The 26,355-nt window shown below is 39.6% G+C and overlaps 1 protein-coding gene across 3 annotated transcripts in view; it reads left to right on the top strand.

Annotated features, from left to right (window-relative positions):
* The window catches only part of tmem132e (transmembrane protein 132E), a 530,001-nt gene that overhangs the window by 140,945 nt on the left and 362,701 nt on the right, over window positions 1-26,355 (top strand). The window contains exon 2 of one of the 3 annotated variants that reach the window (XR_009061260.1): window positions 1,943-4,611. The exons of the other annotated variants lie outside the window; for them this stretch is intronic. The gene's annotated coding sequence lies outside the window, so the exon portion shown is untranslated. Of the gene's footprint in view, window positions 1-1,942; window positions 4,612-26,355 lie in introns of those variants that run through there. 3 annotated transcript variants of the gene reach the window in all.

Below are 26,355 nucleotides of genomic sequence, written 5' to 3' on the forward strand. Positions count from 1 at the left end.
TGGACTGTCTCAGAAAATTAGAATACACAATATTCTAATTTTCTGAGACAGTCCTGTACATTAATCCACCATTTAAAGCAGGGGTGTCCAAACTTTTTGCAAAGGGGACCAGATTTGGCGTGGTAAAAATGTGGGGGGCCGACCTTGGCTGACGTCCTTTACATAGAACAATATACAGGACTGTCTCAGAAAATTAGAATATTGTGTATTCTAATTTTCTGAGACAGTCCAGTATATATATATATATACTGTATATATATATAATACGGTACGGTGATTGCTCGTTTTTTGCGTTTAATGGGAACCAGAACCCGCCGCGATAAGTGAAAAACCGTAAAGAAGTCCCCCCATAAACTTTTATGCATATACATTTTAATATATTGTTTTTAAGCACTTCAAATGTAATAATCATGATTAATTTTAAACATGATACTGCCCTTAGAAAAATGCTTGTCTTAATTAAATGCGTCATTAAGTGAGTCCACTCAAATCCGCCCAAGCTGCTCACTTACACAAAAAAAGTTGCCACAGCAACTGTTTAACAAGCTAAACAATGATTGACACATGCTGCGCTTTGAAGTTTCGGCTTCTAAGTGTCTCTGGCAAGCTTAAACATTAACGTCTGTCAATCTTCGTTAACTTTAATAAGCAACTCTAGTGCACTGCCAGTACAAGAAAAGCAGCAGGAGGGAGAGGGAGACTACGTGATCAAATCGGGACAGCTCATCTGTATTTTTTATTTTTATTTCTTTTAATTGAACAAAAATCTGCGAGAGACTGAGGGCGTGAAGTTTGAAGCGCGAAGTAGTGAGGGATCACTGTAGTTTTTAATTTGAAAAGTAAACATGTTTATTTTGTGCACTTTTGCGTGACAATCCGACAAAACTGTCAATATTTCAGTGCAACATTTCTGTAAATGCATATAGCAACACCATTAGATTGCAACATTTTTGCATCTTTCATTGACTTCCATGACGATGATAGACGCCAAATTCTTTCAAACTGGGAGCCCCGGGTGTGGATGCTCATCTTTTAGTGCAGTAGTCTCCAAACTATTCCACATAGGGCCACAGTGGGTGCAGGATTTCGCTCCAACAAAACAAGACCACACCTTTTCACCAATCTGGTGTTTTATAAGTGTAATCAGTTGATTGCAGTCAAGTGCTGCTTGTTTTAGTAGAAACCACAGTGGTTAAAAGGTCTGTGCTTGATCGGTATGAACAAAAACCAGGACCCACAGCGGACCTTGAGGACCGGTTTGGAGACCCCTGTTTCAGTGCCATTGACGGTATTAGACGTCCAATCCATTTTTACTGGGAGGAATGAATTGGGCGTCTAGCGCCGTAAATAAGAGTCAAAGAGCCTGAAAAATTAGGCTGAACAATTTTGAGGTCAACAATGACTCTCAGCGGTTTACAGACAATCAAAATAGATGATGAAGATTCATTAGCTCTTTTTGACCGGACATTGACGGTGCTAAACGTCAGTAACAACCAATCAGTTAACAAAGACACATTTTGGTAGCAACCTGATGATTCCTTTATTAAATATAGACACCTTTTTAAAATATACCAGTTCTTGGTGGGAGCATATTGACAACCCATTACAAAGTATAACAAATTATCCCTATACCGATTTATTTTCAGAATTCCACATTTGACAATTCTCACTGTCCAATCCCTTCCTCTGACACTACCTCCAAAGCTGTAAAATTTTCACTGTGGTCTTGTTTTAATAAAAACCTTCCCCCAAATGACTTTTCTGACTTCGTCTTCTATTAAATGTATGATCATTCCTGTCGAAGGCACTTAACGCGCTTGTTAAGGACGATGACTTAAATTGCTTTTTATCGTTGCCATTTAATCGTTGCTAATAAACCCTCCTCCTTGTTTTTTTTCTTCTTTCATGCATCGTGGCGACGTCCTCCGGGCCTGCTATACAGGTGAGTCAACTGAAGTGTTCATTGTAATAATAATAAGAAGAATGCATGTGTTTTCTTCTCTTGTTGGCGGTGTCAAAATTCAACAGTCGCCCTGGAGCAACTGCTCAATGGAGCTTGCAAGTGACAGTATTTGAGTGCGGGGGTAAAGAATTTTCTCTGGATGCTCTTTGATCATAGACACGTTACTTGAAAAGTCTGTGAAGTTCCACGGAATGTGAACCGCTTTGTTCATACAAAATGAAAGGAGCGTTGCATGTACAAACCAGAAACAATGCCTCAGTTGACAAAATGAGACATCAAAACTTTTTGGAACTTAAGTCATTTGCCAAACTTAACTAATCATACTCGGTAATAATACTGAGAGAAATTGATTCATCGACAGATTTTGTGTTATGGAGTTAATTGACGATTCATTGTTTGACAAGCCACAATAAAACAGACTGTTTTGATCATTTTGTGTGTATGACAAATGCCACGAAGCTGAAAGCTCTTCTCCCAAAAGTCCAATTTTATTGTCATAAGTTTTTTTCTCATAAAGTTCAAATTAACTTTCTTGTATCACTCAGTTGCAGCCAGCAGAGGCACTTTAGTGAATTTCAGGAGGTATTTGCACTAGAAAAGGCAATAATTTGCTTTTATTTGGTCCGCACCAATATTTATTTGGTCTGGACTTTTTTTGATTCGGTTCCTTTTCACATCGCAATGGCGTACCGCACGCAATACGTCACTTTTGCTCATTAATATTCATGACGTTAGCAATTGCTGCTAGGTGGGTCAAGCTCGCGTTTGTCCCTAATGCTAAATGCATGTAAATAGTTGTTACGTCCCACAGACGGCTCGCTAAGGGCGTAACATAAAACGAGCCACACAAGTTTACAAGTGGGCACAAGTTTATTTACAGCAATCAAACTCGCAATGAATATATACAAAATGTCGAAGAAGCGTGACTTCAGGGTAAGCCCAGGCCAAAATAACAAACAAAAGGAACTACACTTCAACCCCACCCGCTAACTAAACCCTGTTCATGTACAAGGAACAAAGAAAAGACAGCCACTAACCTAACTTCCTACACTATACAATACAGGAGGAAACGGGTTGAACAGAAATGGCGACTTACCCTACTTGCTTCAGTGCTCTTATTTACAGTGGTGAACAAAAAAGATCCAATAACGGATAAACACAAAAGACCTCATCGAAAAAGCGGGAGTGTATTAAACTAGCGATCAAATGCAAACGAGAGTGAATGGCGAGCAAACAGCTGGCGAGGAGGACCACGGCAGAATGCTGCAAATGCGACCTCCCAGAGCTTTGACAGCGGCAGGTTTTTGAAGCTTGGCGCCTTTTTTCGTGGCCAATCAGCAGCGGCGACGTCGTCGGTCCGTCCAGTGTAGATCAACTTTCGTCATAGTGGGACGGGAAGTAGCCAGCTGGTGGAGGCGACGATCAGTTGACTGGAAGAGTCTCAGAAAATTAACTATTAAACGGCCAGGGGCCGTCACAATAATGTATAAACGAGATGTTTACTGAGCTAACCCTACCAATTCTGTCAGAAAATGATGTCCCCAGTGCCTGAATTCACTGGTAAAAATGTGGAAGAACATAAAAATGTTTAGTTAAAGAGATGGCTTGAGTGCGAGGGCTGAAAAAGTGGGGGAAAAGTGCTGACCTGATCCAGAGGTAGAGGTTGAAATCTTTGAGCACCTAACGATTCGATTACGATCACGATTCAGAGGCTCCGATTCGATTATAAATCGATTATTGATGCACAACCTCCCTACCCCGCTTTTAATGTTGTGTACATAAATGCCAAATTGTTCAAAAATCCTCTCAGGCTAAACCAACTATTTCAGTATCAAGTTAACAGTTAAAAAAGGTAAATAAAATATGTCCCCGTTCTGGATAAGCAGCTTTAAACTACATTCAATTCATTTAATTTTGTGAATCAACCGTTAAAGTTGTTAAAATTGCTCCCGTTATTACATAACTTCTTCATAACCTTCTGTCTACTTTCGACATGTCAAAGTTTTAAAACTTTAATCATTGAAAGATAGATTCAAGTCAAGATTTTGCCAATTTAGAGGTATTTTAGATAAAAAGTACTTAGGTTCGCTACATCAGAGTCTTCTAAGAAGTCTACTGCTTTAAGATGGCTGCTGTTTACTAGCGCTAGCAAGTCTGTCATTTCGCATTTAGTTCTCTCTACATGTTCTATCGCCGCCGTCGTCTGTCATTTCGCATCTAGTTCTACATATATGTGATATCTACCGTATGTTTGTAGCATCTAGCAACTGGGCGCTGTTTGTAGTGGCTGTCGCCCGCAGTCAGGTATTATTGTTTTTTTTATCTAGTAGCATGAGTTCAACATGATATTTACTCTCGGTTCGTTCCTCATTGCGTCCCGAAAATGGCGCTGACTGTGTTTTATTTCCGCTTTACCTGGTAATTCAATAATCGGAATTTGGATGTTTGCGAATCGTTCTCGAATCTTCCACAGCTGAATCGCGAAGAATCTAAGAATCTGAAATTTCACACACCTTTATCCAGAAGTAGCTTTTTTATCGATACTTTTTTCTTGTGTGCATTGCCTTACACCACTGACAATTTCATTATCTTGTTTCAACAAGCTATCCTTTACCACCATATGCCCTTTCTTTCTTATATTTTATATCCTCTGGTTGTCTTACGTCTCTCTACGATCGTTCGCAAATGCTACCCGGTGACAGCCAACGAACACTTTAAATTTTTTCATTAATAAGTATTCTTAATTCTATTAATTTATTTACACTTCCCCTTACTAAGGTTATTTCTTTACAACAGAAAAGGTAAAGCTGTTAAATCTGGAGCCTACCTGTAGGCATGAACAGGCTTGCTACAAAAAGACCAAGGCCAAACATGGCAAATTTATTTAAGTAGCCGTATTTTAGGAAAGATAGACCTCCATGACTTGTGGTATAAAAATAAAATTTTATTTTTTTTCAGCTCATTCATTGTCAGACAGAAGCAGCACGGCAAAACGCCATGCTAAAAAATAAGTAAAAATATCAAAATGCTTTACCTCTTCATGGCAGGCATTGGATCAGGATTGTCATTTGAAGGACCATGGCCTCCAACAAAATATATGAAGATGAATGTCTTCACCTAGCTGGCATTAAACTGGTCTTTTGGACGTCCGCACAAGTTGGTCCACTGTTCACATTTTGTCCCCCTGGGTTTTTGGCTTTGGGAAACGTATGAAGAAAACATCCTTCATATTTGGAGGGTTGTAATGTCTATAGTCGTTTATACAAGTTCCATAGCAGCAGTGTTTACTCGGCATGTTCTTTTTTGAAAGATTACCGGCAGAAAACAAGCTGTACTTGCATGGCTTCTATGTTGACCCCTTTCCGGTTTACGATGGTGACGTCACGCAGCCTTGCGATCTAAAAATAGCATTCGTGCGGTACGCTATTTGACCAAGCGACCCAGGATTTGACAACAAACCGACGGATGTGCAAAAATCATTCTGTCATCGGACAAAACGGTCTGGGCAGGGTAGCACAGTAAAATAAGGAAGGACAATAACAGCCCTGGATTACTGCCAACGTGCTCATTATGATTTGTTTCATCCAATTACAAGCGTTCGCGGGATATTTGGAGCATCAGAGGTCTTTGATGCCACATTCATTTTACAAGGACAGTAGACAGTCCGCTCCTCATTGCACCATGTTGAACCCTGACTCATATTAGCTGACGTACTGCTAATCACAGACTGTGATGCTAACCAACCATTTCCTTGCAACGGAAGCCTGTTACGTGCAAAAAGGTATGTGATTTCAGCTATGGTCCGGACTACGGTGCAGTCGCTTTCACACTTACAGTGGAGCAAATAAGTATTTAGTCAACCACTAATTGTGCAACTTCTCCTACTTGAAAAGATTAGAGAGGCCTGTAATTGTCAACATGGGTAAACCTCAACCATGAGAGACAGAATGTGGGAAAAAAAAAACCCAGATCATCAGTGTTTGATTTTTAAAGAATTTATTTCAAAATTAGAGTGGAAGATAAATATTTGGTCACTGACAAACAAGCAAGATTTCTGGCTATCAAAGAGCTCTAACTTCTTCTAACGAGGTCTAACGAACCTGTATTAATGGCACCTGTTTTAACTCATTATCGGTATAAAAGACACCTGTCCACACTCTCAGTCAGTCACACTCCAAACTCCACTGTGGCCAAGACCAAAGACCTGTCGAAGGACACCAGACACAAAATTGTGGACCTGCACCAGGCTGGGAAGACTTCATCTGCAATAGGTAAAACACTTGGTGTAAAGAAATCAACTGTGGGAGCAATTATTAGAAAATGGAAGACAGTCAAGACCACTGATAATCTCCATCCATCTGGGGCTGCATGCAAGATCTCACCCCGTTGCGTCAAAATGATAACAAGAACGGTGAACAAAACTCCCAGAACCACACGGGGGGACCCAGTCAATGACCTACAGAGAGCTGAGACCACAGGAACAAAGGCTACTATCAGTAACACAATGCGTCGCCAGGGACTCAAATCCTGCACTGCCAGACGTGTCCCCCTGCTGAAGAAAGTACACGTCCAGGCCCGTCTGCGGTTCGCTAGTGAGCATTTGGATGATTCAGAAGAAGACTGGGAGAATGTTATATGATCAGATGAAACCAAAATAGAACTTTTTGGTAGAAACACAGGTTCTCGTGTTTGGAGGAGAAAGAATACTGAATTGCATACGAAGAACACCATACCCACTGTGAAGCATGGGGGTGGAAATCATGTTTTGGGGCTGTTGTTCTGCAAAGAGACCAGGAGGACTGATCTGTGTAAAGGAAAGAATGAATGGGACCACGTATCGAGATATTTTGAGTGAAAATCTTCTTCCATCAGCAAGGGCATTGAAGATGAGACGTGGCTGGCATGACAATGATCCCAAACACACAGCCAGGGCAACAAAGGAATGGCTTCGTAAGAAGCATTTCAAGGTCTTGGAGTGGCCAAGCCAGTGTCCAGAACTCAACCCCATAGAAAATCTGTGGTGGGAGTTGAAGGTCCGTGTTGCCCAACGACAGCCCCAAAACATCACTGCTCTAGAGGAGATCTGCATGGAGGAATGGGCCAAAATACCAGCAACAGTGTGTGAAAAGCTTGTGAAGAGTTACAGAAAACGTTTGGCCTCCGTTATTGCCAACAAAGGGTCATAACAAAGTATTGAGATGAACTTTTGGTATTGACCAAATACTTATTTCCCACCATGATTTGCAAATAAATTCTTTAAAAATCAAACAATGTGATTTTCTGTCCTTTTTTTTTCCACATTCTGTCTCTCATGGTTGAGGTTTACCCATGTTGACAATTACAGGCCTCTCTAATATTTTCAAGTGGGAGAACTTGCACAATTAGTGGTTGACTAAATACTTATTTGCCCCACTGTATAGTGAACCGCACCACAGTCCGATTGGATGTAAACTGAGACCACCTCTCCGATGAGCTGTTGGACCAGTTGTTTGCTCCGCACCAGAGTTCGCTGGTTTGTATTTACACCAACCCAAAAGGTGTGCACAACAAACTTTTTTGGTTTGGTCTGGACCAAACAGGGCAGGTGTGAATACACCCTCAAACATGATGTCATATCGGTTCTCCCCAGTGGTCAACAAAAGAATATTATGTTTACATGTGTTTTCATTGCTTTAAAAATATATTTAACTACCATAAATGTTATGAAAACATGCCAAGCTTGAATATAAATATTTCTATTTCGCTAATGGCAATGGGTTGGGAACGTAGCCCCCGTGATGGAGGGGGGGGTGGGTTATCGTGCAGTAGTTGCAGGTTTTCCCGCCGTTCTCCTAATAAGATGGCGATTTAACGAGATTCTGTGCAAAATTTGTGATCTTGTGTCTTGTTTTCTTTTTTTTTCCTTTTACAAGCGCTAATTGCCTCCGCAACACAGACGCGAAAGAATCCGCAACGGAGGTCATAAAGCGGGGGAGCCCGAGAAAAAAAAAATCCTGTTATTGTCTGGGTTGTTTATTTGAAGAATGGTAATAGCTGCGAAAATGCTCCCCGAATAGCCAATAAAAAAAGCTCCGAGATGTCTGAAAAGGGGAAATTGGAGGAGTGGGGGGGAGCAAAATGATTGAGATGTGTTGCCGGCGAAAAAGTTTGTGCCGTCTGAAATATGCAAATGCTTTCACGCCCCCCCCCAGTGAGACCGTTGGTGTTTTTTATCATTGGGAATGTGACAAAGCAAACACATTAGTTTTACGGCTTCGGGATCGTAATGCGTGCGTGAACCCAAATAGATCATTCGAATGGCAGCCTTCCAAAGAGAGGAATGTGCTGGTAAACATATTAATATTAACCCTTTAATGTAGAAGTGACTATTTTTGGTAATTAAAAGTAAAATTTAAACCTGTAAAGACCTGGCGTCCACATACGTACATGGACATTACATTTTGGGTTATGTTGGTCATTATATTGCGCACTCTACATACTCTGCTTTAAAGCTACCAGCTACTCTACGAGAGGAGCCAGATGAAGTGGCTCGGGCATCTGATTAGGATGCCTCCTGGATGCTTCCCTGGTGAGGTGTTCTGTGCATGTCACACTGGGAGAAGGGCACGGAGTTGAACCAGGAAATGTTGGGGAGACGATAGCCCTTTTCATACACATATACAGGGAAATTCCCGTGTTACGTGATGCGGGATTTACTCGCGTCATTGCTTTCACGCATGTAGAGATGTCCCGAGAATGACGTGGGTTGGACACTTTCATACTTGTCCCGTGTTGTCCACTGGCGCACTCTGTGCAGGGAGGGCTGCTGGCGCAATTTCATAACCCGGACATTACGTCATTTTTCGTTGGCATCGACTGTCACAATGTTGGTCAAATCGTGTTTTTGCTCAGGAGGGAGCGTTCCGATGTCGTAACTGCAGCCAATTTACGCTCATCAAGACTGTATTTAAGCCCAAGCGAACCAAGAGAAGGGTGTCGTGATATTAACTTGGTGGGCGCCATTCGACACCTTTCTCTTGCTGTGCCTGCTTTCGATTACCAGGTAGCCGGGCGTATCAGGGTATAAAATTTCAAACACACCTTCTGATGATGATCCAGTTGTTGTTTATTGCGATCCAGGCGTTTCCAAGCTTGTTCACAATCCAAATAATGGTGAGGGATTACTTATTGCAAGTTTTGTAAATGGTAAGTGGTTATGAGTCGTGGTCGTATGTCTTGGAAGTTATAAAAAAATGTTCAGATGGTTTGGGTGGTCAAAAACTGTGGCTACCCTGTCTGTGTCCAAAACAAAACTGGCTTCTCACATTTAAACACACCTGATAGGTGTCAGTTGATTAGTGCACCATTTGCAGCTACCGTACCATCAACTAAAAAAAGGGGGCGCCATCTTTCCAAAAAACAAACCAATTTCTTTCCAAAATACAACAAACCAATAGAATGAGTGACCAACACCGAAACAACACAACTTTGCCAATGACTAATATGGCTCCAACACTCTCGGTATTTCATCCGGTGGCTTCTAACCACTGAAAAGCCAGCCCGAAAACCGCCGGGCGAAGGAAGAATCTCACTGGCTTTGTTTTTTTGTCTTATCGGCTCTATGCCTTCCGCTTAGGATAGTATTATTGATCGCCGTCGACCTACTGTCACCGACCCATTGTGTTATTCCCCCTTTTCCACGATTCTGTGTATTTTTGTTTGTATATAATAAACCTTGTTTCCACAGTAGCGGACCCTAACATCGGCAACAAAATAAACCACACATTTCCAAAGATGGACGATGGGCTCTCTTCCTCGGCTCTACGATCCCGTAGCAATTTAGTTTTGTTATGTTTTCAGTTTAATTTAGCTATTTCCAGGATGCTATTTTGATAATTGCGATGTTTGCTTATCGCTTTTCATTTTACTGCGAACAGAGAGGAAGTGACGTTCGGCCCGCCATGATATTTACATCATCAGCCATCATGCTGTGACTCGGGAAGTTAATGCGTGTTTTCACGCACACCGCTTCCTGGGAAAGTCCCGGACATTATACTAAGATGCAACAAATGTTCGCGTAATCTACGTGCCAGTCGACCCGGGAAATTGCTTTTACGCATAAGGGCTACCCGTTTAAATCCCACAATTTTCCCGGTATTTCAGCGTGTGTGAAGGCCTATATACAGTGTATCCCAAAAGTGAGTACACCCCTCACATTTTTGCAAATATTAAAGTATATATTTTCATGGGACAACACTGACAAAATTACACTTTGACATACTGAAAAGTAGTGTGTGTGGAGCTCACATAATAATTTATTTTCCCCTCAAAATAACTCAAAATATAGCCATTAATATCTAAACCCCTGGCAACAAAAGTGAGTACACCGCATAGGCACTACGTACATCCCTAAATGTCCAAAACGAATACTGCTTGTCATTTTCCCTCCAAAATGTTATATGACTTGTTACAGGAGTGCTGGTCTGGATTTCTCTGCTGAAGCTGCTCTAGTTTCTAATTATCTATAGATATTTTTTAAAAATTTTTAATCATTTAAAAAAATATTTTTATAATGAATAAATATTCTAAATTAAATTGTTAAAAATAAAATCCATACAATTAAAATGAATAAAAACAAATTACACCCTAAAGTTTTTTTTCTCGTTGTTTTATTAGTATTTATCTCATTTCCTGCCAATGACAACAATAGACTGCCAATTCATTTGTGAATACATTATCTTTCAGTACCACTGATGGTGTTGGCGCCCAGTTCGTTTTGACTTGCAGGGTCATAATGGAGTAGACGTTTAGTACAGTCAATGGCAGACAATGAGTTAAATCAGTGCCATTCAAAGAGTTAGCATAGCTCATTGTAGATTATACATTTTTCTAAGATTGTGCCGACAGCTGAGATTTACATTTTCAGAACACTTAACAAAAATCTTCTTGGTCTTCTCAACATCTGCCGCCTGAATCCGACCCGCGTGATTAAAGCCGCCCAATTTTGCGCACGCGCGGCCTCATTTCCACCCTCCGTTTGAGTCTGCTCCCTCTTTTTGCAAATCAAAGTCGGCTTCATCAAGAAAATATTTTCAGGCGAGTCAGTCGCTGCACCGCCGTCACTGCTGTGAATTATTCATGTTGTCATGCCATGTTTACGTTTGACACATTTAGATGCATTTACATGCATCTGATGGAACATTTGCTGCCGCACCGTCTGAGCGTGCACTGGGAGTTAGGGTCTTTGACCCTGGCTTAGCCTTCGCTACAAGAGTTTGCGTTTCAAAATAGGGTTTGAATCAGGTTTGTAAGTTTTCCGGTTTGTTGGATGGTTTCAAACAATAATTTGAATTACAAATTATCGATATTTTTGGCTCCAGTCTCTGCTGAGCGTGTGTACGTATTCACTACTTCCTCCACTTTAATAAACTTGATTTTTGATTTGATTCTAAATCTGTGTGTGCCTTGAAGCCGCCTTCAGGTGTTGACGGACAAACAAATTGGATGCCTTGTGATCTTCCTTTCACATCTGATCACCGTCTGTCAGAAAGAAAAACAGGAAGGCATTGATGGAGGAGAATGACGACACAATTCACTTGTCGCTCTGCAACATGGCGACTGAATGAAAGAAGACCGGTGTGATGTGGGCCTTTTTTCCCGGACTGGCAATCTGTGGCAGAAAATTACAGTAAATATAAAGTAAGACGACGGGGCTAAAAATGAACATTACGTGCAGTGAAAATGTAACTCACGATCAGTGTTGTTTTTCGCAGCCATTTTAATTTTCGTTTTAGTCTTTTGGATAAAAATACTTGTTAGTCATATTTTAGTCACTTCAGAATAGAGATGTCCCGATCCGATATTTGGATCGGATCGGACGCCGATATGGGCAAAAAAATGCGCATCGGTATCGGATCGGCCGACACGGAAAAATTCCAATCCAGAATTCCGATCCAGTGTTTTTTGAAAATTCCCGTCCGGGTTTTCCAGCGCACCGATATACATAATCCATTCCAGTTTTTGCTTCGGTTTCCCTAAAATCCGGTCCACATTTTACGGCACTCCTTCAACACACTACATTACCGTCTCCCAATTTACCGAGAGACTTTATCGGTAAAAATGTCAGCTGTGTGGGATCATTTCACCTTAAAGGACGACAAAGACGAAGAGGCAGAGTGCAACATATGCCACAATAAAGTCAAGCGTGGTGGTAAAGCTGTAAGAAGTTTTAATACAACCAACCTAATCAAGCATTTAGCGACATCCCACCACAAACAATATAAGGAGTATGTTAAGAAAACCGAAGACAAAAAGAAAGGTCCTACGTAACTAACACTGGCAGAAACTTTTGCTATGCGTGACAAACTGGCACTGGACAGTCCCAAAGCCCAGGGAATAACAAGAGTCATTGCCGAAGAATTCATTCTGGATGACGAGCCATTATCTCTCGTGAGTAAAGACGCGCCATCCAACGCTTTTATGCTGCATTCCAGAGAAGTGGGAAGTCGGATTTATCCCATTCGGCTGGTACCAGTTCCGACCTCAAAGCGTTCCAAGCAAATGTAAACAACAAAGATGGCTGATCGCGACGAGGTGTTTTTTATTTTGGCCATCCAAAGACATTTTGACCTCCAGCGAACCTGCCTTCCAATAAGCGATCAAATAGTAGAGGAAAAACGACGGCTGCGTTATTGCCCACACTGTAAACTGCCCTTTTTTAGTTACATCCTTTGCTGATCGTCAATATAAAATCATAGCACAACAAAGATGATGTCGGACTTTTCCGGCCTCTGACTAGGAAAATATCATTGGAACGCCACTCGAACTGGGAGGTCCAAGTCGCGAAGTCGGAGAAAAAATAACTACCCCGACTTCCAAGTTGTTTCAATCTGACGTCACTGGACAAAATGGCGCTCAAGAAAACGTATTGAATAATAACACAATAATGAAGTAAATCAAGTTTATTTGAGACGCCATGTATTTTCATCTCATTTTTTCTAATACAGTGAATTATCTTGCTTGGAACGCTTTGAGGTCGGAACTGGTACCATCCGAGTGGGATAAATCCGACTTCCCACTTCTCTGGAATGCAGTATAAACATCCTGCTTGTCTAATAGATATCATATGTATATAGAACTAGATGCAAAATGACAGACTCGACGCCGTTGGCAACACATGCATTGAAAACTACTTGCGTTAGTAAACAGCCGCCATCTTAAAGCAGGAGACTTCCCTTGTAGGCTGTTGTAGTGAACCTTCCAAGCGAACCTAATTAACTTTTTATCGAAAATACTCCTAAATCGGCAAAATATTGACTTGAATCTATCTTCAAAACAGTTTTAAAACTTTCACATGTCAAAAGTAGACAGAAGGGAAATTATGGAATAACGGGAGCAATTTTAACAACTTTAACAGTTGATTTGCAAAATTAAATTAATTGAATGTAGTTTAAAGCTGCTGATACAGAATGGGGACTTGAGTATTTTATTAATTGTTTTAAAATGTTAACTGATACTGAAATAGTCGTTTATTTTAACCTGAGAGGCTTTTCATACAATTTTTGTAACTAATGCACGAAACATTAAAAGCATCTAATAGCTTGGGAAGTTTGTGGGATTTTCCACTGACAGTTTACAATATTATTTGCACGTTTTACTGACTGACTATGCCATTTCTGTTTGTTATTTAGAATGTTTTGTGTTTGTCACTGAATAAACAGGTCAGTTTCTTGTTACCAACCATTGTGTGTTATTCAAACTCACCTAATTCAGCTGGCTAGTTGTTAGCAAGAGTACTAAAACCCTTTTCAACATGAGTCTGACAACTACGTAAGGAGGCTAAATAACTTTAAACTTTAATACATGCTCAGATAGGCCGGTATCGGTATCGGCCAGTATCGGTATCAGATCGGAAGTGCAAAACAATATCGGTATCGGATCAGAAGTGCAAAAACCTGGATCGGGACATCCCTACTTCAAAATATATAAGTCTTCATCTAGTTTTAGTTTAAAATTCTCAAAATGTTTTTGTCTATAAACTTCAAAAGTTTTATTTTGTCCATGAATAAATAAATAAATAAAGGTTTCCAATAATTTCGAATGAACATGATAGACGAGCACATAACTGAGTCTACAAGGACATCACCATATTCAGGATGATGATACACACTCTACAGGAAAAGAGCACATTGTTTGCAATTAATTAAACTCACCTGGACCCTGTCAAGTTCAAATACGAATTCTTAGGTAGACATATTTAATATTTCCAAAAATAAGGAGAGAAGAGGCTCAATTTAGTTGAAAAGCTTGCAAGGAGAAGGAAGGGGAAACTATACAGCTTCCGCAATTGTTCTAACTAGCCCATCCTTCACCTGGCTTTTTATTTGGGACGGCCCTAGCAATAGACGGGTGTCTTGCCCAAGGGTAAGGGTAAGCAAGCTGGCGACACCCCTTGTATTTGTTGGGCTATGTGTGTGCATATTGGTGGAATTATATACATGTGTGTCAGCACATTTCAGCTAGCAAAGCTGCATCTTTAACCTCTGTTCTTGAATAGGGAAGAGGCCTCTTCATGGCTTCTTTAGGACAAAACATTCCTTCTTTGTAAGCAACAATAAGCAGAAGCATTTTTTCATTGCGAGCAGCAATTGATTAGAGCAAATATATAATAATTATCAAATAAATTTCATGAAGCAAAAGCATTTGGCAAGTAATAAAATGCAACAATATGATTTCCTAAATGTCCCAGACAGTTTAGTTTCCCAATGTCTGTGACTTGTCCTCCAAGTTGACCTGTGGAACCTAGGCCGTTTTAAACCGGTCAGAATGACAAGGTAGTTTTATTAAGAACTGAACATGTCTATAGTTATCAATCACTAAAATGTTTCTTAACTGCAATCAATCATGGAACATACTATTATAGCAATCAATACTTTATTGTGAGCCTTCATTGGTAAAAGCAAATATTTAGTAACTATTTGATAATTATCTTATCAGACGCTACGAACTGCATGTAAAATGTTTTTTCAAGAGTTTAAGAAGACACCGAGTCACTGCGCTAAATGCTAATGCTAACGCAAACGCTACGCTAAAGCTACAAGTTAGTTTAGTGTGTGATGGTCATTCAGTACAGACCTTTTAGGCTAAAGCAACATGGCATATCTAGCCAAGATAAGATAACAAAAAACTTTAGCACCTGGCACGTTTCACAAAATGAGCCTGGAATGGACACAGGTGGGGCGGGTTGGGAGGTTCAGGGGGAGGCCCAGCATGTCACATGAGTGACGCAACCAAACACTTCTAAATGCGTTCTAACTACACATACAATGAGAAAATATCACACATTGTAAATTTATGACAGAAACTATGACGAATTTTCATCTCGTGTCGTCAGAAGACAACTGGCATTCATCTCGTTATGTTTTAATCTCCCAAGACACGTTTTCGGCACGTTATCGTGACGTCATCTTCATGAAAAAAATTGTTGAAAAGTTCATCTCAATACTTTGTTATGTACCCTTTGTTGGCAATAACGGAGGCCAAATGTTTACTGTAACTCTTCACAAGCTTTTCACACGCTGTTGCTGGTATTTTGGCCCATTCCTCCATGCAGATCTCCTCTAGAGCAGTGATGTTATGAGGCTGTCATTGGGCAACACGGATTTTAAACTCCCTCCACAGATTTTTTATGGGGTTAAGATCTGGAGACTGGCTAGGCCACTCCAGGACCTTGAAATGCTGCTTACGAAGCCACTCCTTTGTTGCCCTGGCTGTGTGTTTGGGATCATTGTCATGCTGAAAGACCCAGCCACGTCTCATCAGTCGTCCTGGTCCCTTGCAGAAAAACAGCCCCAAAGCATGATGTTTCCACCCCCATGCTTCACAGTGGGTATGGATGCAATTCAGTATTCTTTCTCCTCCAAACACGAGAACCTGTGTTTCTACCAAAAAGTTCTATTTTGGTTTCATCTGACCATAACACATTCTCCCAGTCCTCTTCTGGATCATCTAAATGCTCTCTAGCGAACCGCAGACAGCCCTGGACGTGTATTGGCTTCAGCAGGGGACACGTCTGGCAGTGCAGGATTTCAGTCCCTGGCGGCGCATTGTGTTACTGATAGTAGCCTTCGTTCCTGTGGTCCCAGCTCTCTGTAGGTCATTCATTAGGTCCCCCCGTGTGGTTCTGGGATTTTTGCTCACCGTTCTTGTAATCATTTTGACGCCACGGGGTGAGATCTTGCATGGAGCCCCAGATCGAGGGAGATTATCAGTGGTCTTTTATGCCTTCCATTTTCTAATAATTGCTCCCACAGTTGATTTCTTTACACCAAGTGAAGACTGAAGAATTACAGAAAACGTTTGGCCTCCGTTATTGCCAACAAAGGGTACATAACAAAGTATTGAGATGAACTTTTGGTATTCACCAAATACTAATTTCCCACCCAGATTTGCAAATAAAATCTTTAAAAATCAAACAATGTGATTTTCTGGGTTTTTTTCCCACGTTCTGTCTCTCATGGTTGAGGTTTACCCATGTTGACAATTACAGTCCTCTCTAATCTTTTCAAGTGGGAGAACTTGCACAATTGGTGGTTGACTTAATACTTATTTGCCCTACATATGTCATCTAACTCAGAAAGGGTTTGGAGGATACCCCTTTGTGAGGTTAAGTATTGTAGCCATTACCTTATCAATAATATATACAGTACATGCAATCAAGTTTTTCGAACACACACATCTATATATAAATTGAAAAGATTAATAGTGAAGAAAAAAACAAAAATAATAGAACCATGAAAAAAAGTCTTTTGAAAAATATTAATATTAAAACTAGTTCAGTTCCTTTTTTTTCCAGGCATGCTACTCTAGTTTACTCTTGAACAGGACACAGAGCTACGTCACACACAACGTCACACAGCCCACTCTTCCGCCGTTTGCACCCTGATGTAACTTCTCACTCGCCGAGACGCTGAGTCATCCGAATAAAACAATGACAAATCCGGTTCATCCTCTTCCTTGAGTTGATGAAATTATGTATTAGCGTGCGCTAAATTTAGTTTTCGATTTATTCCGCACGTTTCAAAGTCGCTTGCTCAATCCAACCGGCCGTTGCGCGCTCCCTCACCTCGCTCTCTTTAGACGGCGCCTTGCTTGGCAATTTATTAAAAGTTTTTGGATGACGTTCTTCCTTTTTGTGAACTCAGAATGGCTCCTGGGATATGTCGTTTTTCGTGGTGCTTTCAGTTTTGAAAAAGGACTAGAAATGATGGAAATATGGACATAAACACATTGTCCATGCAGCGTTTTAATGCTTATTTATAAGGGCAATAAAACTATAAAAATCAAATAACGTTATCTCCCGTTTTACTCGGCCGATTGACTTCAAGTAAAAAGGGTGTGAACCTCAACTTTCACTTTGAGACCAAATGAGACCAACCAGTGACACGTGGGTGACGTAATTACAGCGTGACCAAAGATGATATGCGTAAAAATGACGCCGCCAACACTTTTGGTGTTAAAGGGTTAATCTAATTTTTAATCTGATTTTATATTGTGCATTGTTGAAATGTCAGTACTAAATAATATCAAGTATTTTTTCTAGCGTCTTCAGTCAGTAGAGGAACATGCTAAATAGGGTTTGTGGCTTGTTACTGATTTAATTGCTTTTTTTCAGGAGCAGAAATTTTAAGCGAAGCTTTGCCAGGCCTTGGTGTACTGCCTTCATTTGTATTCACTAAGTGGATAAAGCATGACCTATGTGGTTTAAATCTGGCCACTGATGTGATCTGTTTCAGCTTGAACGTGTTTTCCTTCAGTATTGCACCCACGCAGCTTGCCAAAATATACTTTGATAATCTTCCTCCTGATAGCCGAGTACGCAATGAGCAACGTCTTCGCTTGTGTCGCCTTGTGGGGGGAAAAAAAAGCATGCAGCTTTCCCAGCTGCATGTTAATGCAGTCATTATTTCAGCCTCCCTTTTGCTGATACTGCTTTGACCTTCCCCGACTCAATTTCTTCCCCTTGCTCTTCTTCTTCCTTCCTCTTTTCTCCCTCCGCTGAGGAGAGGAGTTGGCCGTTGAACAGAAAAGCTTTTAGCCGGCTCGCTCCTGAGAACCAAGCCGCCCGGGCCATTCCAGGCAGTGAGGTTAGCAGTCGGAGGAATTGAAGCACGCGAATGCAAACTATCATGAAATAAGGCAGCCGGCGTGTGTGCGGCGTGGCTGAAAATGCAGAAGCTCTTCAGCATGTACTGACTGACTCGTCTCTGCGTGAAAGGGCAATTTGAATATGCCTTGCAAAGCAACAGTGCAACCGATACTGATACTAGTATCGGTACCGATACGGCACTAAAATGACATGGTCTGTGCTGTCATTGGCAACCAGTGAGTTACTAACCCATGTTACACTCGTATGTAAAGTATATGTGCCGATTAGTATTAAAAGAAAAAAAAAATATTTGTACCCGTATTGGCCCGAATATAAGACAGCCCTGATTATAAGACAACCCCTTCTTTTTCAAGACTCAAGTTTGAAAAAACTTTTTGAACGCCTCATTAATTTTTATTCAGAAAACAATTACAATACATTCGAAACAAATGATTATAACAATATATTTTAGAGAAAAAGCGTGTTATTTTGCCTTATTCAAATCTTCATATCTCAACATTTAAATATGTGCAAGTCACAAGTACAATCACATTCGTAAATGAATGGCTTCTGGTTTTTGAAATGTAAATAAACCAATCTATTATGATAAAACAACAAAATTGCAATAACTGCATTAACAATCAAAGTGAAGTCTAACTGTAACTGTAGTCTTGAAACAAATCTGAATAAGGAAAAACATTGCAATAATGCAAACTGGTTAAACTTGAGGGTAGCTGAGATCTGTCATGACAGAACATAGCTTCAATGATACCTGGCGCCATCTAGTGTCGTGAATGGGTATAATGTCTAGACCGCGACTATAAGACAACGACTTCTTTTTCAGTCTTATTTCAATGCAAAAAACACAGTCTTATATTTGGGCCAATACTTTATTTTGTGTCTTTAATTTAAAAAAAAAAAAAACGTAACAGTACTGTAGCGGCCGAAACCACATAGATGGGTATCAGGAACCAAAACATGGTATCGGTGCAACACTGGCACCCAAATGCAACTCAATAGCGCTTGCGGACAAACGAAGAATAAGAAATATCGGAAAACTAAGCCCAACGAGAAAATTTTGCGTCTTTTGCCGCTATTTGCCGATTTGAAGATTGCAGAATGAAATGGTACGCAGGCCAGGCAGCGCAGTTCAATCCAATTAGGTGCCGGCCTCCGTCACAATATGTGCAACTTTTCCTCAAATCTCCCACTCGACCGTAATCCTGGTCAATCTCTCAGAACTTTAATCCTATCTGTCTGAGAGTTCGGACGGATGATTGTTTTCTCCCTTCGTGGGAACAAAAGCCATTTGTGCACGCAGGCAAGGAAGGCACGCATTCCATTCTCGGAAAATAATCTGACCTTTTTCTGTTAAGCGCCCGAGCTACTTTTGAAACGACTAACCCAAATGATCTATCTGCCTCACTCATTTAAAAATGGGAATTTTCCTTCTGAAATTATGAGTACATTTTTCTAAATGAAATATTCTATAAAAGAACAAAAGATATTCGCATCTTGATTTCCTCTAATAGTGACTATATTGTAAAATTATAACTTGTCCATATGTCATATACCGTGGTATGAAAACGTATATGAAACTTTTGGAATTTCTCACATTTTTGCATAAAATCACCATCAAATGTGATCTGACCTTTGTTAAAATCACAAAGTGTCTGCTTTAACTAAAACCATCCAAACATTTATAGGTTTTCATATTTTAATAAGGATAGTATGCAAACAATGACAGAAGGGGGAAAAATAAGTAAGTGAACAGTCACATTTAATATTCAATAATAACTTTATCCAGACGCTTCCTGTAGCTGCAGATCAGTCTGGCACATCGATCAGGACTAATCTTGGCCCATTCTTCTTTACAAAACTGCTGTAGTTCAGTCAGATTCCTGGGATGTCTGGCATGAATCCCTGTCGTTAGGTCATGCCACAGCATCTCAATGAGGTTCAAGTCTGGACTTTGACTTGGCCACTCCATAACGTGAATTTTGTTCTTCTGAAACCTTTCTGAAGATGGATTTACTTCTGAGTTTGGATAATTGTCTTGTTGCAGCATCCATCCTCTTTTTAGCTTCAACTGTCTGACAGACAGCCTCAGGTTTTCCTGCAAAACTTCCTGATAAACCTTTGAATTCATCCTTCCATTAGTGATTGCAAGTTGTCCAGGCCATGAGGCAGCAAAACAGCCCCAAATCATGATGCTCCCTCCACCATGCTTCACGGTGGGGACGAGGTGTTGATGTTGGTGAGCTGTTCCATTTTTCCTCCACACATGACGTTGTCTTTTACTCCCAAACAATTCAACTTTGGTTTCATCAGTCCACGAAATATTTTGTCAAAACTTCTGTGGAGTGTCCAAGTGCCTTTTTGCGAACATTAAACGAGCAACAATGTTTTTCTTAGACAGCAGTGGCTTCCTCCATGGAGACTTCCCATAGTTATACAATTAGTTGATGTTTACACAGAGATATTCGACTGTGCCAGTGATTTCTGTAAGTCTTTAGCAGACACTCTAGGGATTTTTTTTTACCTCTCTGAGTATTTTACGCTGAATTCTTGGCGTCTCTTTGGTGGACGGCCACTTCTTAGGAGAGAAGCAGCAGTGCCATGCTCTCTCCATTTGTAGACAACTTCTCTGACTGTCGTTTGATGAACATCCAGACTTTTAGAGATGGTTTTGTATCCTTCATACAAATCAACAATCCTTGATCGCAGACAGCTCTTTTGACCGAGCCATGATGCACATCAGACAATGCTTCTCATCAAGACATTTCTTACCAGGTGTGTGTTTTATGGTGGGCAGGGCAGCTTTAAACTACTCATCAGTGATTGGGCACAAACCTGACTTAAAATGTTAGGTAAAAATTGGTTTCAAGTGCTTTTTAAGTCTCCTTAGGCAGAGGTTCACTTACTTATTTTTCCCCCTTCTGTCATTGTTTGCATGCTATCCTCATTAAAATATTAAAACCTATAAAGGTTTGGGTGGTTTTAGTTAAAGCAGACGCTGTATTTTCATCTATGTGATTTTGACAAAGATCACATTTGATGGTGATTTTAAGCAGAAATGTGAAAAATTCCAAAAGATTCAGATACTTTTTCATACCACTGTAATAACACCCTACGCAAATAAAAATAATTACATTTTTTTGGTAAAACTTTTGAGGAGAATTTTCATTTTCTCCTTATCAAAAGTTGGAAGCTCTGTCTTTTTGAGATTGTCTTTGACAATCCATCTGTTATCACAAAATTTATTTTGGTCGATTCCTGATCTGACGGCAGTGTTTTTTTTCCTCTCTCTTTCCTTTCTGCAAATACACCCTCTGGAAGGTGCAAAACCTGCTGGCCCACGTCCATTTTTCTCCATATGAATCGTTTCTCGACATTGGCGAGTTTTCTAAGCCAGCATGGTGTTCTTGTTACTCTGCAAACGTCAAACTGCCGTACTTGGAATGCAACAAAAAGTTTATGTTTGGAGCTGCATGTGGAGAGCACTCGAGTTCACACCGCATCGTCTATATCTTATTTTATTGGCAAGATGCCAGAAAGTCAGCCAACACCACACGGAATCTCAGTAAAGTTTGGGGTTTAAAAAAAAAAAAAAAAAAAGATGAAACTTTTTGGTAACGTGAAACATTTTTATGTTGTTTTGACAAAACTAGTGTGTGCATTAAGCATGAAATGGAACGAAATGTTAATTAAGCTGTTAAACTTTGTGCATTTGAAAAGGTCAGTTTAGTCTTCGCGTTTAATAATTTTCAATATTTATTTTTCAAGATTCTAATTGGATGAATTTTGTTTCCACGATAACAGAACTAGTGTTGCTGTTTTAAAATACAGTATATGACATTTTTAATGACAGAAATATCTAAAAGTATGAGAATTTTTCTACCAAAATATTTAAGTGTAGATATCATTGAGGTACAATATATTCTTTTTTTTTTTCGCACAAAATTACTTTTTTTGTGACTTTTTTTTCTAAAAAAGTAACATACAATTCCAATTATTATTTTTTTACATTAGAGAAAGGGTTTTTTTTCTCAAAAGAGCTTTTATCTATTTTTTTTAAAATTATTCCTTTATTCACTTTTTTGTACCGCTTTTTTTTATTATTGTTATTATTGTTGTGGGATTATTATTATTTTTTGTTAAACCACTTTTAGACTTTTTTTAAGAATTCATCTGAAATAATTACGGCATTGTTTACGATCAATATTTTTTCTAGCAATATTATGTTTGTTTTAGTCCCCCAAATAGATTTTCCTCATTTTCTGTGGCGGAAATAATCCAGAAATATTACTTCTATATTTTTAAAGTCTTTTGTTGTCATAATTTATCTATCATTTACTCATCTATGTAATTTGCTATTGTCATTGCTTATTCATCCAAAGCTTTTCTTGCGCTCACGCATTGATTATCCCGTAGGGGGCGTGAGGGAGCGTCCTGGAACTAATTGTTATGAGCCAGCACGACTTCGAGGCGACCCCCTTATTACATTACTGCGAGGCGTGCGTTCACTCCAGATGTGCCGTGACAAAGGACGAACGACGGCTCGGAGTGAATTGAAGTGAAGGTCGTTTGACGGCCTCTCGTCGGCTCAACTGCTTGATTGAGTGCACGTCGCGCGGCTGAACCGCTGTGCATGTTTTTGTTTTCTGCTAAATCATCGCTACAACTTATGAGCGGCAGACGGGGTCCATTCAATTCCCTTGAAATATTGATGGAAACTGACGTTGCCATTGTAAAAGCTTTAACAACTCTACAGGCAATCTTTTAAGTAACATTATGGTTATGATATCATCAAACCAAAATGCTCACATGGAAAAAGGAATTCAAAATAAGGAGTACTAACAATGATGGAAAAAAACTTGTTGAAAACATACTATTTGTGTGTATATATATATACAGTTTATACATATATATTTTGGAGGGGTTACAAAATCATTTTTTAACTACATAAAAAAATCGCCAATATATTTATTAAATAATCAAAAAAGGGACATTATGGACAATTAAAACTTTTTTTTTTTTTGTTTAAAAAAAAAAAAAAAAAAAAAAAGCATGATGCTAATTTATTTACTTCCGATACGATTTATTAAAAGATATGTTTTGCTGATACCGATCCGATGCTGATGCGATACCTACATTTTTAGACCAGTAAAAATGAAACATTTTTTTGTATTAAACAGAACTCTACTGGTACCACCTTAAGAATATTTCATAACGCTCTGTGACTATCATTACTTTCTAAAGAGCAGTGGTCTCACTCAGCGGACATATTTGCTCAGTGGTTTGATTTACAGCAGCCAAAAAGCATGATGGTACTGACAACACTCGACTACTGGATCGGATCAGATCTTGTCACCAATACCAACTCCAAAAATAGCTGTATCGGGTGCCTAAGTATGTAAACTAGGATGCTTGGGATTTGGTAAGACCCTTATCACTCATGGTGCGCAAATAAAATCAACAACAAATGAAAAATCATGAATTATAATTACTGCATCACCAGAAAGAAGTAATCACTAGGAAAAGTAATAAAACGTAATAATTGTTTAATCATAATTAAACATCTGTGCAAAAACCCAGCAAAACTCATCATAGAAATTGTCATTGTCATAAAGTTCTCTGTCATAGTGACAGAAATCTGTTAGTAGAGGTGCTGGTGGGTGGTAATGTATGAGAAAATAGAAGCCTATGAGAAATTTGACAAGCATTAGTGATTGTTCCATTTGTTTTTGAATCCTGTCTTGTCATATTTTTGTATATCAGGTTTGTTGTGCTGGTACAGCCTTTTGCTGGGTTTTAACTTCTAATTTCTTTTAATTAAATTGGCTCTATGATTATACACACACAATGTTAAGCTATTGAATTGTAAAGAATCCAGTATGTTCATGCAGTATTCCCACTTCACAGTTCTTATGTTTGTTATTGGCCTTTGAAATAGGCAGACTATCTATTGCCACTAGTTGGCGGTGTAGGGTTGATGCAAATGACACCTACAGGACCCTTCAGAGTATGACTCAACAAGCATGAGAGGTTTGGCGCAGATATGTTGTAGCTCTTCCAAGTTACGACTGTTCAAAACTTGTGGTGAGACAAAATGGCTTCAGTCATTTTCACTTCTCCTGTTGGACCCTTCTGCTTCAACCAAACCTCAGTATTTTTCACCAGGCACCTGAACACATGTCTTAAGGCTCCCCTGATGCAGGTTTGAGGTGAATAAATTTTTTTCCCTTGGAGGAGGAGCCTGTTTTGTAAAAAAAAAAAAAAAAAAAAAAAAAAAAAAAGCATTTCCTGTTCCCAATAGGGGCCCAATGGGTAATATTTGAATGCACTCGTGTTAAGGGTGGGATCCCGCACATACAGTACATATGAAAAAGATTGAACGTTGTGTCAAAGAGCTATTAGTCATTTACTGAATTTGTCATTTTGCCGCAAAAATGGCCGACTTTGGCACCACGCCCAGGTCAGACCCATGAATGAAAACGGACCATTTTGAAAATGTTAGATCTCCTATGTCTCCTGAATAGTCTCACCAATTTTGAAGATGATCTAACTAACTCCCGCTGTGACAAGGTCTCAAATGTGCACCCTGTTAATTGATAAAAATTTCACATTCGATCCAAAATACACGATTTCCTGTTGGGTTTGGAATATGGGTTCAAGAGACTTTTTGGAGCAGTTTTGCACAAGGTATGGACTCCCCAAATTTCATTGCTCTACATTAAAAAAAAACTAATAGGAAACGCCTTTTTGAAAAATTCAATGGGGCACCACTGAGCCATTTTGTTACATTTTTTTTTTCGTAACATCGCAAGATTATCAAAATTAATGCAAAGCCGCATGTATGTGCAAAATTTGATGAGTTTTCGTGCATGTTCAGGCCTCCAAATGTAAACTGTACTCCAAATGGATAAACATTTCCCATTCGATCCAAAATACCCGGTTTTCTGTTGGATTTGGAAAATGGGTGCAATAGACTTTTTGGAGCAGTTTTGCATAAGGTATGGACTCCCAAAATTTCATTGCTCTATGTTAAAAAAAACAATAGGAAAGGCCTATTTTAAAACTCCTTTCTGTCGCCACTAGTTGGCACTGTAGAGTAGATGCAAATGGCCCCTACAAGACCCTTCAAGGTATGACTCCCAACAAGCACGGGAAGTTTGGCGCAGATATGTTGTATATCTGCCGAGTTATGACTGTTCAAAGTTTTTTGCGAGACAAATTGTTGACGGTCATTTTCACTTTCCTGTTTGGACCCCTCCGCTTCAACGAAACCTCAATATTTTTCATCAGGCACCTGAACACATGTCTTAAGGCTCCCCTGATGCAGGTTTGAGGTCAACAGATTTTTTTCCCTTCGAGGAGGAACCTGTCTCGTAAAAAAAGCATTTCCTGTTCCCACTAGGGGGCGCTAGGCTTAATGGGTAATTTTTCAATGTACTCGTGTTAAGGGTGGGACACCGCACATACATGCCAGATATGAAAACGATTAAACGCTGTATCAAGGAGCTATTAGTCAATTACTGAATTTGTCATTTTGCCGAAAAAATGTCCGACTTTGGCACCACGCCCAGGTCAGACTCATGAATGAAAACGCACCATTTTAAAAACTTAAGATCTCATTTGTCTCTTGAACAGTCTCACCAATTTTGAAGGCTGTCCAACTAACTCCCTCATCGAAAAGGTCTCAAATGTGCACCCTGTAAATTGATAAAAATTTCACATTCGATCCAAAATAACCGATTTCCTGTTGGGTTTGGAATATGGGTGCCAATGCTTTTTTGGAGCAGTTTTAGACAAGATATAGACTCCCCAAATTTCATCGCTCTACGCTGTCGAACCCTAATGTTATAGGTATAGATGTCCCGATCGATCTGCATCACGTCATTTTCAAAGTATCGGAATCGGCAAAAAAATATCGGACATGCCTTTTTTTAATTTTTTTTTTTTTTTCATTTAAATCGTTTTCTAATTGTATTTAACGTTACAGAGAAAATGTCTTACACTCATCCAGAGTATTTTGGCTTAAAGTAGGGCTATCAAATTTAATGCGTTAACGGCGGTAATAAATTTTTAATCAATCACGTTAAATAATTAGCGCATGCGCTGCACGACCCACTCACGCATTGTCGCATTCAATCTATAAAGACGCCGTTTTACATATAGATAGCGCTAATAGGCAGCGTAGAATGAGTAAAGAGATTTTTAACAGCCTTTGGAGCCATTTTATATGTGGCTAAAGCCTTACAAT

This window comes from Corythoichthys intestinalis, chromosome 18 (genome assembly GCF_030265065.1).
Source record: "Corythoichthys intestinalis isolate RoL2023-P3 chromosome 18, ASM3026506v1, whole genome shotgun sequence".
Taxonomy (NCBI): Eukaryota; Metazoa; Chordata; class Actinopteri; order Syngnathiformes; family Syngnathidae; genus Corythoichthys; species Corythoichthys intestinalis.